The 16,195-nt window shown below is 52.9% G+C and overlaps 1 long non-coding RNA gene across 1 annotated transcript in view; it reads right to left on the bottom strand.

Moving 5' to 3' along the window:
* The window catches only part of LOC142051464 (uncharacterized), a 159,911-nt gene extending 144,710 nt beyond the window's left edge, over positions 1 to 15,201 (bottom strand). The window contains exons 1-2 of the long non-coding RNA XR_012658501.1: positions 15,124 to 15,201; positions 5,591 to 5,782 (exon numbers count right to left, since the gene is read on the bottom strand). This is a non-coding gene — a long non-coding RNA (uncharacterized LOC142051464). The remainder of the gene's footprint in view (positions 1 to 5,590; positions 5,783 to 15,123) is intronic.
* Between the last annotated feature and the right edge of the window lie 994 nt (positions 15,202 to 16,195).

Genomic DNA, 16,195 nt, shown 5'->3' with positions numbered 1-16,195 from the left:
CAGTACATCCAAATTCCCTCCCAGTACATACCAGTTCCCTCCCAGTACATCCCAGTTCCCTCCCAGTTCCCTCCCACTACATCCCAGTACATCCCAGTTCCCTCCCAGTACATACCAGTTCCCTCCCAGTACATCCCAGTACATCCTGGTACATCCCAGTTCCCACCCAGTACATCCTACTACATACCAGTTCCCTCCCAGTTCACTCCCAGTACATCCCAGTACTTCACAGTTCCCTCCCAGTACATCCCAGTACGTCCCCGTTCCCCTCAGTACATAACACTTCCCTCCCAGTACATACCAGTACATCCCAGTGTCCTCACGGTACGTCCCAGTTCCCTCACAGTACATCCCAGTTCCCTCCCAGTATATCCCAGTTCCCTCCCTGTTCCTTCCCAGTACATAACAGTTACCTCCCAGTACATCCTAGTAGATCCTAGGACATTTCAAATCCCTGCCAGTTCCACCCGGTACAACCCAGTACAAGCCTGTACATCCTAGTTCCTCCACAGTACATCCCAGGGCATCCCCGCACATTGTAGTGCCTCCCAGTACATCCCAGTTCCCTCCCAGTACTGGGAGGGACCTGGGATGTACTGGGAGGGAACTGGGACGTACTGGGATGTAATGGGACGGAACTGGGATGTATTGGGAGGCACTGGGAAAGAAGTGGTAGTGAACCGGGAGGGAATTGGGATGTACGGGGATGAACTGGTAGGAAACTGGGATGTACTGGCATGGAACGGGGATGTATTGGGATGTACAGGAACAGAACTGGAATGTACAGCGATGTATTGGCATGTACTGGCAGCGAGCTGGGATTTACTGGGATGTACTGGGAGGAAACTGGGATATACTGGGAGGAAACTGGGATATACTGGGAGGAAACTGGGATATACTGGGAGGTATTGGGAGGGAAGTGGGTGTCAACTGGGACATTCCAGTTTCCTCCCAGTACATCCCAGTTCCCTCCCAGTCCGTCCCAATCCCCTCCCAGTACATCCCAGTTCCCTGCCAGTATGTCCCAGTACATCCCAGTTCCCTCCCAGTAAATCCCAGTTCCCTCCCAGTACATGCCAGTTCCCTTCCAGTACATCCTGGTACATCCCAGTTCCCACCCAGTACATCCTACTACATACCAGTTCCCTCCCAGTTCACTCCCAGTACATCCCAGTACGTCCCAGTTCCCCTCAGTACATAACACTTCCCTCCCAGTACGTAACAGTACATCCCAGTGTCCTCACAGTACGTCCCAGTTCCCTCACAGTACATCCCAGTTCCCTCCCAGTACATCCCAGTTCCCTCCCTGTTCCTTCCCAGTACATAACAGTTACCTCCCAGTACATCCCAGTACATCCTGGTACATCCCAAATCCCTGCCAGTTCCACCCGGTACAACCCAGTACAAGCCTGTACATCCTAGTTCCTCCACAGTACATCCCAGGGCATCCCCGCACATTGTAGTGCCTCCCAGTACATCCCAGATCCCTCCCAGTACATCCCAGATCCCTCCCAGTCTGTCCCAGTACATCCCAGTACATCCCAGTTCCCTCACAGTACATCCCAGTTCCCTCACAGTTCACACACAGTTCACTCCCAGTTCCATTCCAGTACATCCCAGTACATGCCACTTTCCTCCAAGTAAACCCCAGTACCCTCCCACTACATTCAAGTTCCCTCCCACTTCCCTCTAAGTACATCCCAGTACTTCACAGTTCACTCCCACTACATCCCAGTTCCCCCTCGGTACATAACAATTCCCTCCCAGTACACCCCAGTACATCCCAGTTCCCTCCCAGTATGTCCCACTACATCCCAGTTCCCTCCCAGTCCATCCCAGTTCCCTCCCAGTAAATCCCAATTCCCAACACTTTCCACCCAGTCCATCCCAGTTCCCTCCCAGTACATCGCAGTTCCCTCTAAGTACATCCCAGTACTTCACAGTTCCCTCCCAGTTCACTCCCAGTACACAACAGTTACCTCCCAGTACATCCCAGTAGATCCTGGTACATCCCAAATCCCTGCTAGTTCCACCCGGTACAACCCAGTACAAGCCTGTACATCCTAGTTCCTCCACGGTACATCCCAGGACATCCCCGCACATTGTAGTGCCTCCCAGTACATCCCAGCTCCCTCCCAGTACTGGGAGGGAACTGGGATGTACTGGGAGGGAACTGGGATGTACTGGGATGTAATGGGACGGAACTGGGATGTATTGGGAGGCACTGGGAAAGAAGTGGTAGTGAACCGGGAGGGAATTGGGATGTACGGGGATGAACTGGTAGGAAACTGGGATGTACTGGCATGGAACGGGGATGTATTGGGATGGACAGGAACGGAACTGGAATGTACGGCGATGTATTGGGATGTACTGGGAGCGAACTGGGAGGAAACTGGGATATACTGGGAGGAAACTGGGATATACTGGGAGGAAACTGGGATATACTGGGAGGAAACTGGGATATACTGGGAGGAAACTGGGAGGGAAGTGGGTGTCAACTGGGACATTCCAGTTTCCTCCCAGTACATCCCAGTTCCCTACCAGTGCAGCCCAGTACATCCCAGATCCCTCCCAGTCCCTCCCAGTACATCCCAGTTCCCTCACAGTACATCCCAGTTCCCTCCCAGTTCACACACAGTTCACTCCCAGTTCCATTCCAGTACATCCCAGTACATCCCAGTTCCCTACCAGTTCCCTCCCACTACATCCCAGTTCCCTCCCACTACATCCCAGTTCCCTCCCACTACATCCCAGTTCCCTCCCAGTACATCCCAGTTCCCTCCCAGTACATCCCAGTTCCCTCCCAGTACATCCCAGTTCCCTCCCAGTACATCCCAGTTCCCTCCCAGTACATCCCAGTTCCCTCCCAGTACATCCTGGTACATCCCAGTTCCCACCCAGTACATACTACTACATACCAGTTCCCTCCCAGTTCACTCCCAGTACATCCCAGTACTTCACAGTTCCCTCCCAGTACATCCCAGTACGTCCCAGTTCCCCTCAGTACATAACACTTCCCTCCCAGTACATAACAGTACATCCCAGTGTCCTCACAGTACGTCCCAGTTCCCTCCCAGTACATCCCAGTTCCCTACCAGTACATCCCAGTTCCCTCCCTGTTCCTTCCCAGTACATAACAGTTACCTCCCAGTACATCCCAGTACATCCTGGTACATCCCAAATCCCTGCCAGTTCCACCCGGTACAACCCAGTACAAGCCTGTACATCCTAGTTCCTCCACAGTACATCCCAGGGCATCCCCGCACATTGTAGTGCCTCCCAGTACATCCCAGGTCCCTCCCAGTACTGGGAGGGAACTGGGATGTACTGGGAGGGACCTGGGATGTACTGGGAGGGACCTGGGATATACTGGGAGGGAACTGGGATATACTGGGAGGGAACTGGGATATACTGGGAGGGAACTGGGATATACTGGGATATAATGGGACGGAACTGGGATGTATTGGGAGGCACTGGGAAAGAAGTGGTAGTGAACCGGGAGGGAATTGGGATGTACGGGGATGAACTGGTAGGGAACTGGGATGTACTGGCATGGAACGGGGATGTATTGGGATGTACAGGCACGGAACTGGAATGTACTGCGATGTACTGGGATGTACTGGGAGCAAACTGGGATTTACTGGGATGTACTGGGAGGAGACTGGGATATACTGGGAGGCACTGGGAGGGAAGTGGGTGTCAACTGGGACATTCCAGTGTCCTCCCAGTACATCCCAGTTCCCTACCAGTGCATCCCAGTACATCCCAGATCCCTCCCAGTCTGTCCCAGTACGTCCCAGTACATCCCAGTTCATCCCAGTTCCCTCACAGTTCACACACAGTTCACTCCCAGTTCCATTCCACTACAGCCCAGTACATGCCACTTTCCTCCAAGTAAATCCCAGTTCTCTCCCACTACATCCAAGTTCCCTCCCACTTCCCTCTAAGTACATCCCAGTACTTCGCAGTTCACTCCCAGTACATCCCAGTTCCCCCTTGGTACATAACAGTCCCCTCCCAGTACACCCCAGTACATCCCAGTTCCCTCCCAGTATGTCCCACTACATCCCAGTTCCCTCCCAGTATGTCCCACTACATCCCAGTTCCCTCCCAGTATGTCCCACTACATCCCAGTTCCCTCCCAGTCCATCCCAGTTCCCTCCCAGTAAATCCCAATTCCCAACACTTTCCTCCCAGTACATCCCAGTTCCCTCCCAGTACATCCCAGTTCCCTCCCAGTACATCCCAGTTCCCTCTAAGTACATCCCAGTACTTCACAGTTCCCTCCCAGCACATCCCAGTACGTCCCAGTTACCCTCAGTACATAACACTTCCCTCCCAGTACATACCAGTACATCCCAGTTCCCTACCATTTCCTTCCCAGTACATAACAGTTACCTCCCAGTACATCCCAGTACATCCTGGTACATCCCAAATTCCTGCCAGTTCCACCCGGTACAACCCAGTACAAGCCTGTACATCCTAGTTCCTCCACACTACATCCCAGGACATCCCAGGACATTGTAGAGCCTCCCAGTACGTCCCAGTTCCCTCCCAGTACAACCCAGTAGATCCTGGTACGTCCCCGTTCCCCGCACTGTACGTCCCCGTTCCCCGCACTGTACTGGGAGGACAACCGAGCCTGCGCAGTGACTGACATAGGGAACGAGCAAGTTTGTACCCATCACTAGACAAGACAATAATGACTATGTATGAGTATGTGAAATTTTCATCTATAAATTGTACGGGAAAGGTGCGTGAGGTACGCACGCCAGGAGGAGCGATCCCCCGTGCATCCGGCGCCGCGAATAAAGAATGCCTGCTCTTTAATACTAAATTGGTGTTGAGGAGTCGTTTCCGATTTTAACGCGTTTTTCGGTAACACAGGGAGTCAGATCAAGAGAGCCAGAGAACAACAAAACACCGACAGGCTACAGGACAGAGCAGGAGGAATTAAAAAAAAAAAAAAAACGGAGCCAGAGCCAGGCAGAGAGAGGCGGAGAAAGAAAAAGGAGCCACAGGCTACAGGACAGAGAGAGGGAGGACTGAAAAGACGGGGAGGCAGGGAGCCACTCAGAGCGAGATGGAGAAAGAAGGTGCGGGGGGGGCGCAAAAAAAAATAATTTTGCAGCAGGTAAGGAAAGAGAGGGGGCCTGGGGAGAGACAGGGAGGGCCCAGGACGTACAAGAGAGGCAACGGGGCCCCAGTGGCCCAGGACTCACCGCGACTCTCGCTCTCAGCGCTGCTGGCACAATTTAGCCGTTCAGATGCTTCTTTCCCCTCCTCTCCTCCCTGCCTCTTCTGCAGCTCCAGACTCTAGGCCGTCCTCCACCTGAAGAGAATACGTGGGTGTCTTACAGCTCTTACCAGATGAGGCTTCCTAGGCACGTAGCCTAGCTTGCTCGTGCACTACACGCCCGTACCCAACTCCGGGTTACGCGTACAGACCCTACGGTGCACGTTGGTGGCCTGGCCCGCTGCGGGCTATGAAGGGGGATCCTTCCTCCCCCACCTGCATGGACAGGCTCTCTCTTGCCTGCGGCAGGAAGGCAGCTGGCAGCCAGAGCACCTTCAGTTTCTTCTTCTTTACCTTTCGTTGGCGTCTCCAGCTTCAGCCGAGGCAGCTCCTGTCCGCAGCCGGGAAGGGCTTTGTCTATCCCTTTTCGGCCCTGCGCTGCGAGGACGGCGAGGACGGGCAGAGAGAAGCCACGCGAGCCTGAGACGGCCGCAGGCAACGGCATCCCCGGGGGAAGGACAGACAACCACGTCCTCAGCACGGTCTCTGGGAGAGGGAAAGAAGAAACAGCGACCGTCATTACCGTCGATCGACCCTGGCCAAAGCCTCTCCTTCCGCAGGGGCTTCTGGACACACCGCTCCCTCCCCACGCTACTGCTAAGGGCCCCTGCGCCAAGGGGGAATCCAGTGCGCTTGAGGGACGGCTTGCTGCCTTCACGACAGGGCCTGGGGGCGGCCTAAGGCTATGCAGCACGCTTATGGGGAGGTGCCGGAGCTGGGGGCAGGCGCACGGGGCAAGGGGGGCCAGGGGAGGCTGAGCGGGACCTCCGGTGGGCCGGGGAGGCGGCCATCATCTGCACCCTGGGCACGGGGAAAAGGTCATCGTCCTCCTCCTTTCCCTCTTCCCTTCTGTCAGCTCCCGGGGAACTCACCGCTTCTCGGGAAGCGGCCGCACCCGCAAGCCCCCAGTAATCAACACGAAGCCAACCCCAAAAATACACCTCGCGTACCGTACGCGCCACGGCCGCCCGGCACCCGAGCGCCGGAAGACCGCGCCTCCCGCCATGCCCGGCGAACCACGTGACAGGGCCGGCAGCCACTGCGCCAGGAATACAGCTCCCGGCATGCTCTGCGGCACAACCCGGCCGCCCGGCAGCCGCAAGGACTACAGCTCCCGGCATGCTCTGCGGCACAACCCGGCCGCCCGGCGGCCGGTTTGATGCGGAGCCACCCAGCATCCCTGCGAGCACAGCTGCAGGCGCAACAGCAGTTACGCAGCCACAACTAGGCACTAAACAAAGGCTTTCCAACACTGGAGGTCTAGAACAGGTACACATTAGCACAGAAGCACAAGGGGCTCTTGTGCACAAATCTCCCCGTGCCTACACACGCACACGTTCAGAAGTTAGTTATCAGAAAACGCCCGACTCAGCCATTTGCCACAGTCACGAGACTCACGACATGATAACACGACATGACACGCGAGGTGGGCTCAGAGTTTTAAGGCAAGAAATACCTCCCACGCCCCCCACCCGAGATCTTTCAGGGTCCACACCTGCCATCGCCCCGCACCAAACCTACCCGGCCAAAGGCTTTCAGGTGGCCCGAAACACTGTACACAGAAAATAACCAGGGACAGACCTGCATTGTTCGGAAGCGAACGATGCCCGACCGGGGCTCCTCTGCGGGGCACGGAGCCCCCCGGCCCCGCCCGGAGACACACACCCGCCCCCCGCTGCCCAAACTCACCCACCAGCGCTCTCCGGCCCCCGGACACGGCCGCGCTGCTCTCTCAGGCGGCTGCCGCAGGCGAGGCTCGGGCACCGCCAGGCCTCCAGGCGTCCCGAGGGGCTGCCGGCCACCGCAGGGGATGGCTGCCGGCGGCCGGACCGCCGCGGCGCTCCCCGCCCAGCTCCGAGCAGGCTCCGCCGGCCGCGGGCTTCCCACGCCGGGCCGCAGAGGGGCCCCGGCACCGCACAGGGACGCCTCGCGACCCGGCCGCCACACGCACCGGCCCTTCGGCCTCCACACGCACCGCTCCCGCCCCCGCTCCGACGCGCCGCGCACGCGCCACCGGAAGCCCGAGCCCCGCGGGGCGGCCCTTAAAGGGCGGCCGGAAGGAACGGCCCCCACCGGCCCCGCCACCGCGCCCAGCCGGTGAGCGCCAGCGCCCCCTGCTGGCCGGGCCGCGCTCAGCTCGCGAGGGCGCCGAGGGCCGGGCGGGGCGGGACGCGCCGGCTCGGGGCCAGCGCCTTCTCGGGGCGAGCGGGAAACCCCTGCGGGCCCCGGTCACGGCCGGGCACAGCCGCGCGCCCTCCGAGAGCTGCTGAACGGGGCTGCCGCTCGTGACACATACCGAGCCGTCTGCGACGGGAGCGGGCAGAGGAGGAAGGGGCCGGCGGCCGCGGCGCCCTGGCCCCAGGCGGGGGGGGGGGGGGGCTGGGGCCCGGGGGGCCGCCCCCCTACTCACAGTTCCCTCACAGTTCCCTCACAGTTCCCTCACAGTTCCCTCACAGTTCCCTCACAGTTCATCCCATGACGGAACCGGGACCTACTGTGAGGCACTGGGAAAGAAGTGGGAGGAAGCCTGGACAGACCAATATAGCCCAGTACGGACTAGACCAATATAGCCCAGTATGGACTAGACCAATATAGCCCAGTATGGACTAGACCAATATAGCCCAGTATGGACTAGACCAATATAGCCCAGTATGGACTGGAGGGAACTGCGAGGGAACCGCGAGAGAACCCCACAGAACAAACCATGGGGCACGAGAAGGCAGAGAATTAAGAATTAGGGACAGGGAGCCAGAAAAAAAAAAGAAAAAAACCAAAGGGAGACAGAGAGCAAAAGGAATCGCAATGCGTACGGAGAGAAGAGAGAAACAATTCTAGCATAGGGTCACGCGGGAGCCAGGGACAGCAAGATGGAGAAAGGACAGAAGCTACAGGCTACAGGGCAGAGAGGGAAGAATTAATGAATAGACACAGAGAGATGGGCAGAAAGACATGGAGAAAGGCTAAAGATCACACGGCCTACAGGGAAGAGAGAAGAGAGGGAGGAATTTTAAAAACAGGGGCAAGAAGCCAGAGAGAGGGAGAGAGAAGCAACAATAAAATGGGGACAAGCCACAGGGCAGCGAGGAGGGAATCAATGAATAAGAACACGAGACCAAAGAGAACACAATGTAGAATGGAAAAAAGGAACAGCGGCCTACAGGGAAGGAGGAATTAAAGATCAGGGACTGGGAGGCAGACAGAGACACATGAAGAAACAAGTGGAAAAAAAAAAAAAACAAACCAACAGCAATGGGCTACAAAGACAGAGAGGGAGGAAATGAGGAAATAAAACATCGCAGCAAGGAGCTGGACAGAGAGAGATGAGGACAAACAAATAGCACGGGTCCACGTGACAGAGAACGTGGAATTAGAACACAGAGAGAGGGAGCCGGACAGAGAGAGAGGCCGAGAGAAACATCTAGACAGGCTACAGCGGGCAGAGGCAGGAATTAAAACCTAGGGACAGGGAGCTGGACAGAGAGAGATGGAGGTCACAGGGAACAGCGGTGGCTGCAGGAAGAACAGGAATTCATGAATAGGGAAAGGGAGCTGGACAGAGAAGAACTCAGAAAGGCAAGAACAGTAGCAGGGTACAGAGCAGAGAAGACGAATTAAAAAGCACGGGGGGAGCGTTGAGGCAGACAGAGAGAGATTAAGAAAAAAGTCACGGGCTACGTGGCAAAGCAGGAGGAATTCAGAAACGAGGATGGGAACCAAGGGAGAGTGTGCTGGTGAAGGATAACGGGCATTAAAAGTGAGGGACGGGGAGCTGGGAAAAGCGAGGCAGAGAAAAACAGAATCACAGAGAGAATCACACAAAGCCAAAAAAGAAGAAACTGAACAACAGGAACAGGTGTAACCAAAGCGATGAAATCAACCAACCAGAGACGGTGTTCCATTACGGGAACATGGAGCGTACCAATCAGCGCACCTGTCGATCTGCATTTTAGTGCCTAGGCGATCGTTAATGTCAGCAGAACAACAGACAACATGCTTCTGTCAGAAAAGGATGACAAAACGCGGTTTCGCTTAGCGGACTGAGAAAACTAGCCAAGACTGCCAAGAGTAAGAGCCGAGAAGCTAAAAGGTAATTCCGGCAGGGGGAGATCGCGACCACCGACTCACAGACCACCACCGACCCAAGTAACACCACCTACTCAGAAGAGAACAACGGAAGAGGACAACCGAGCCTGCGCAGTGATTGACATACGGAACGAGCAAGTTTGTACCCATCGCTAGACAAGACAATAACGACTATGTATGAGTATGTAAAATTTTCATCTACAAATTGTACAGGAAAGGTGCGTGAGGTACGCACGCCAGGAGGAGCGATCCCCCGTGCATCCGGCGCCGTGAATATAGAATGCCTGCTCTTTAATACTAAATTGGTGTTGAGGAGTCGTTTCCGATTTTAACGCGTTTTTCGGTAACAGTTTTGGCACCCCAGGTGGGAACCTGCTTTTGAATCTCGACGGATCCGTGGGATCGTGGGACCTGCAGCCGGCCCCGAGGAATTCTCCGGGAGAGCTTCCGATCCCCGGGCCAGAGAATTCTGAGCAAGATCCCCTGGATTGAGGTAAACAAGGCATTCTTTGAAGAAGAAACTTAGGTAGAATAATACGTGGGGTTAGTTTCCCACATAGGATAGGATAGCGGGTTTGAGTCCCACAGGCCTGCCCGTAAGGCGCGGCGAAAGCCACGCAGGGTCGGGGCCAAGAGGTGCCTCGGTTGGTAAGTCTCTGCTAGGCGAAAGCCTGTGGAGCGGGACCCGAGGGTAGGGGAGTCTTCAACAGGGGGTTGAAGTCTCCAGGGATATCTAGCAGGGGGCTACAGATCCCAGTGGCAGATTTCCAGTGAGACCTCCAACGGGGGTTGGAGTCCCTCTGACTAGTATTTGTGATAGTGCACTATCACAACTACTAGTCGACTGGGAGACGGGAGCATTACTGAGTAGGAAACCTATCCCACAGAGAACACCTTTGCGATGTATTTTGAAGCACTGGAAAGACGTCGGGGGCGGTGACCCACTAACTCGGAAACCATTAATTGAATATTGCAATCATTGGTGGCCAACGTATCAATTGGAAGGTGGGCACAAATGGCCAGAACATGAGACATTGCAATATCGTACCATCTTGCAATTAATGTTGTTTTGTAAAAAGGGAAGGCAAACGGGAAGAAGTGGCATATGTTGATTTGTTCTTTACACCGTGGAATCATCCCGAGCAGCAGAAACAGCGTGAGGTATGTCCACAAGATTCTACGGCAATGTTTCTGAAAAGAGGAAAACGTGGTGAGAACTTGAAAGAGTGTTGCTCTACTTGTGATACTGGATACTTCGCTTGATGAAACTGACAAGAAAATAGTATGGAATACAGCCAGAAGGCAGGTGCAGGGAGCACATGCTAACAGGAATTTACAGAGAACAATGAATAAGAATTTTCCATCTACAAATCCCGAGTGGGACCCTAATCAGCCAGGACCCAGGGGAATGTTGACTAGATGTCAGAGAGAGATTTTATTTGGAGTAAGACAAGCAATGCCAAAAGCAATAAATTGGTCAAAATTTATGAAGTGAGACAAGAATTAAGTGAGTCCCCTTCAGCCTTTATGGAAAGACTGAAGGTGACCACCAGAAAATATACTCATTTGAACCCAGAAAAACCAGAAAAAGCAATTCAGCTGGTCTCTATATTCATAAGACAATCAGCCCCAGATGGGGGCGGGGGGAGAGAAAACAACCTTCAGAAACTAGAACAACCTGAATCCAGAGATCTGGGTTAAATGCTTGAAGTAGCTTGGCATGAAGGAGACCAGGGGAATCAACCCTAGCTGAACACCTGGTTACACTGAAGCTACGGAATGAAGAAATAGAATTTTTGGTAGATACGGGAGCCACTTATTTGGTATTGAATACACGTGAAGAGAAATTTGATCATAAATCAGTAGATGTTGCTAGAGCAACAGGGCAAAGAAAAATTAGCCCCTCTCAGAGCCATTAAAGTTTAAATTGGAGAAGCAATGGGCAACTCACCAGTTTCTGCATATGCCTGAATGTCCACTGCCTCTGTTATGACGAGATCTATTAAGTCAATTAGATGCTCAAGTAACTTTTAAAGATGGAGAGATTAAATCACTAATACCAGAATCAAAAGCCACAGAGGCGAGAGCGTTTATGTTACAGGATTCCTCCAGGGAGGAACAGGTTCCCGAGGAAGTGGAAAACGTAGTAATTCCTTTGGTTTGAGCGAGCGGAGCTCCGGAGCGATCTAAGTGGGCAGAGCCGGTAAAAGTAACCTTAAAGCCTGGAGCCAAGCCCGTAAGACAAAAACAATACCCTATTAAGCGAGAGGCTCGAAAAGGATTACAGAAGTTAATTATAAAATTTTTCAGAATATGAGCTTTTAGTGGAATGTGAATCAGAATATAGTACTCCTGTGTCGCCAGTAAAGAAATCTAGAGGCAAAGAGTATTAGCTAGTTCACGATTTAAGGGCTATAAATCAGGTGGTCCAAGATATACATCCGGTAGTAGCTAATCCATACACTTTACTGACCTCTTTTAAAGGAGGAGCATAAACGGTTTACTGTACTAGATTTGAAGGACGCCTTCTTTTGCATACCTCCAGGCATAAAAAGTCAAAGCCTATTTGCTTTGGAATGGGAAAGCCCCACCACAGAATGAAAGACACAGCTACCATGGACCGTACTTCCACAAGGATTTAAAAATAGTCCTACGATACTTGAGACTCAGCTGGCAAAAAAAAATTAGAGATATAGAAAAAACAGAACCCAGGGAGAGGCATCTTGTTACAGAATGCGGATGACATTCTGATAGCGGCACAAAGTAAAGAAAAATGTTTTGAAATTTTTAAATTTTCTGGGCCAAGGAAGATGCGGAGTTTCCAGAAACAAAACCCAAATAGGAAAAGAAGCAGCCATTTATTTAGGATTTGAAATATCTCAAAGACAAAGACAATTAGAAAGTGAAAAGAAAGAAACTATTTGTCAAATTCCCGAACCTAGCAGCCCGAAGGAACTGAGAGCTTTTCTGAAAACAATGAAATAGCATCAGCTCTGGATTCTGAACTATAGACTGTATGTAAAACCATTATTTGAGGCATTGAAAGACTCAAAAGGATAAATATTTAACCTGGACGCCCGGATGCCAAACGGCATTCAAAGAACTGAAAAGAGCCTCGATGATGGCCCCTGCATTAGGCCTACCTGATTTCGCTAAACCTTTTCAGTTGTTTGTCCACGAAAGACAACATTTAGCCCTTGGAGTGCTGACACAGCGACTGGGAACCTGGAAGAGACCTGTGGGCTACTTCTCCAAACAACCTGACCACGCGAGTAAAAGATGGCCTAGGTGTTTACGGGCAGTAGCAACAACAGCGCTGCCGATCCGGGAAGCCCCAAAGTTAACAATGGGACAGAAGATGACAGTATATGTCCCGCACATAGCGGTGACTGTTTTAGAACAAAAGGGGGGTCGTTGGCTATCCCTTAGCAGAATGTTGAAATATCAAGTTGTTCTGTTAGAACAAGACGATGTGGAATCGAAGACTACTGCTATACTGAATCCTGCTATGTTTTTAACAACAGAAAACCTTACGGACAATTTAGAACACGATCGCTTGCTAACTATTGAACAAGTCTATTCCAGCAGACCAGACCTGAGACACAAACCTCTGGGAAAATCCTGATCTGGAGTTGTTTACAGATGGAAGAAGCTCTGGGCGAGAAGAGAAGCGAATGGCCGGATATGCTGTCGTTATCGCCGCCGAGGGAACGGAGTCAGGGGTGCTGCCTGCAAACACCTCAGCACAGAAAGCAGTATTGGTAGCATTGAAGCGAGCTCTGCGAATGGCAGAAGGACAAAGGATAAATATCTAGACTGATTCCAAACGTGCATTTGGTGTGATCCACGATCACGGAGCTATTGGGAAGGAGAAAGGACTGCCATCAGCCCAAGAATCATCAATACAGCATAAAGAAGAAATTCTCCAACTTCCGGAAGACGTGCAGAAACCAAAAGAAGTGGCGGTAAAGCGTTGCAAAGCTCATCAATTTGGCCAGACGGCTGTAAACATAAGCAAACGACTGACCGATAAAGCTGCAAAGAGGACTGCAGAGCAAGGTATCCTTGCACTAGTACCAGTAAAACAGATCAGAATTCCAAAGTTGAAACCGAGATATAATAAATTGGATGAGCAATTAGCAGAACAATTGGAAGCATCACAAAACACAGAGAGATGGTAGGTAACACCAGAAAAACAAGTAATAACAACAACCACCCCACAAGTTATGACACAACTTGCAAAAGAAAACCATGAGCAAACACATTAGGCTGTAGGCGCTACGGTTTTGAGTTTAAAAACATCTGTAGCGTGTGTAGGCACGACAAGAATAGTTAAACCCATAGTAGCTAAGTGTCCAATCTGTCCTAGAAATAATCCCCTGAACCAAAGGAAACAACCTTTAGGAGTAACAAAACAAAAAATTCTCCCGGAAATTATTAGCAAATTAAGTTCTCTGAGTTACCCAGACAAAATAGATAGAGCAGTATTTGTCAGTGCTGATTGACAAATTTTCTAGATGGCCAGAAGCTTTCTCGTGCTGCACCGACAAAGCTAGAGTAGTAGTTAAAACGTTGCTGAAGGAAATAATACCAAGATTTAGAGTGCCAACGGGAATGCCCTCTGATAGAGCACCACATTTTTTTGCAGAGGTACTTCAACAACTTAATAAAATTTTGGGTAGAAAATGGGACCTGCATACACCCTGGAGACCACAATCAAGTGAAAAATTTCAGAACATGAAGCAAACACTAAACTGACATAGTGGAATATTATTGATCTAGGATGGAAGTATTGAGAAAATTATTATTTCAGAACTTCCAAACAGGGGAAATGTAACCAAAGTGATGAAATCAACCAGAGACGGTGTTCCATTACGGGAACATGGAGCGTACCAATCAGCGCACCTGTCGATCTGCATTTTAGTCCCTAGGCGATCGTTAATGCGAACAGAACAACAGACAACATGCTTCTGTCAGAAAAGGATGACAAAACGCGGTTTCGCTTAGCGGACTGAGAAAACTAGCCAAGACTGCCAAGAGTAAGAGCCGAGAAGCTAAAAGGTAATTCCGGCAGGGGGAGATCGCGACCACCGACTCACAGACCACCACCGACCCAAGTAACAGAAGAGAACAACGGAAGAGGACAACCGAGCCTGCGCAGCGATTTACATACGGAACGAGCAAGTTTGTACCAATCAGCAGACAGGACAATAATGACTATGTATGAATACGTAAAACATTGATCTACAAATTGTACGGGAAAGGTGCGTGAGGTACGCACGCCAGGAGGAGCGATCCCCCGTGCATCCGGCGCCGCGAATAAAGAATGCCTGCTCTTTAATACTAAATTGGTGTTGAGGAGTCGTTTCCGATTTTAACGCGTTTTTCGGTAACACAGGGAGTCAGATCAAGAGAGCCAGAGAACAACAAAACACCGACAGGCTACAGGACAGAGCAGGAGGAATAAAAAAAAAAAAAAAACGGAGCCAGAGCCAGGCAGAGAGAGGCGGAGAAAGAAAAAGGAGCCACAGGCTACAGGACAGAGAGAGGGAGGACTGAAAAGACGGGGAGGCAGGGAGACACTCAGAGCGAGATGGAGAAAGAAGGTGCGGGGGGGGGGGGGGGGGCGCAAAAAAAAAAGTAAATTTTGCAGCAGGTAAGGAAAGAGAGGGGGCCGGGGGAGAGACAGGGAGGGCCCAGGACGCACAAGAGAGGCAACGGGGCCCCAGTGGCCCAGGACTCACCGCGACTCTCGCTCTCAGCGCTGCTGGCACAATTTAGCCGTTCAGATGCTTCTTTCCCCTCCTCTCCTCCCTGCCTCTTCTGCAGCTCCAGACTCTAGGCCGTCCTCCACCTGAAGAGAATACGTGGGTGTCTTACAGCTCTTACCAGATGAGGCTTCCTAGGCACGTAGCCTAGCTCGCTCGTGCACTACACGCCCGTACCCAACTCCGGGTTACGCGTACAGACCCTACGGTGCACGTTGGTGGCCTGGCCTGCTGCGGGCTATGAAGGGGGATCCTTCCTCCCCCACCTGCATGGACAGGCTCTCTCTTGCCTGCGGCAGGAAGGCAGCTGGCAGCCAGAGCACCTTCAGTTTCTTCTTCTTTACCTTTCGTTGGCGTCTCCAGCTTCAGCTGAGGCAGCTCCTGTCCGCAGCCGGGAAGGGCTTTGTCTATCCCTTTTCGGCCCTGCGCTGCGAGGACGGCGAGGACGGGCAGAGAGAAGCCACGCGAGCCTGAGACGGCGGCAGGCAACGGCATCCCCGGGGGAAGGACAGACAACCACGTCCTCAGCACGGTCTCTGGGAGAGGGAAAGAAGAAACAGTGACCGTCATTACCGTCGATCGACCCTGGCCAAAGCCTCTCCTTCCGCAGGGGCTTCTGGACACACCGCTCCCTCCCCACGCTACTGCTAAGGGCCCCTGCACCAAGGGGGAATCCAGTGCGCTTGAGGGACGGCTTGCTGCCTTCACGACAGGGCCTGGGGGCGGCCTAAGGCTATGCAGCACGCTTATGGGGAGGTGCCGGAGCTGGGGGCAGGCGCACGGGGCAAGGGGGGCCAGGGGAGGCTGAGCGGGACCTCCGGTGGGCCGGGGAGGCGGCCATCATCTGCGCCCTGGGCACGGGGAAAAGGTCATCGTCCTCCTCCTTTCCCTCTTCCCTTCTGTCAGCTCCCGGGGAACTCACCGCTTCTCGGGAAGCGGCCGCACCCGCAAGCCCCCAGTAATCAACACGAAGCCAACCCCAAAAATACACCTCGCGTACCGTACGCGCCACGGCCGCCCGGCACCCGAGCGCCGGAAGACCGCGCCT

This window comes from Phalacrocorax aristotelis, unplaced genomic scaffold (assembly GCF_949628215.1).
Source record: "Phalacrocorax aristotelis unplaced genomic scaffold, bGulAri2.1 scaffold_33, whole genome shotgun sequence".
In the NCBI taxonomy this organism is placed as follows: Eukaryota; Metazoa; Chordata; class Aves; order Suliformes; family Phalacrocoracidae; genus Phalacrocorax; species Phalacrocorax aristotelis.
Note: the sequence above shows the minus strand (reverse complement) of the source record. Positions and strands in the feature narration are given on the sequence as shown.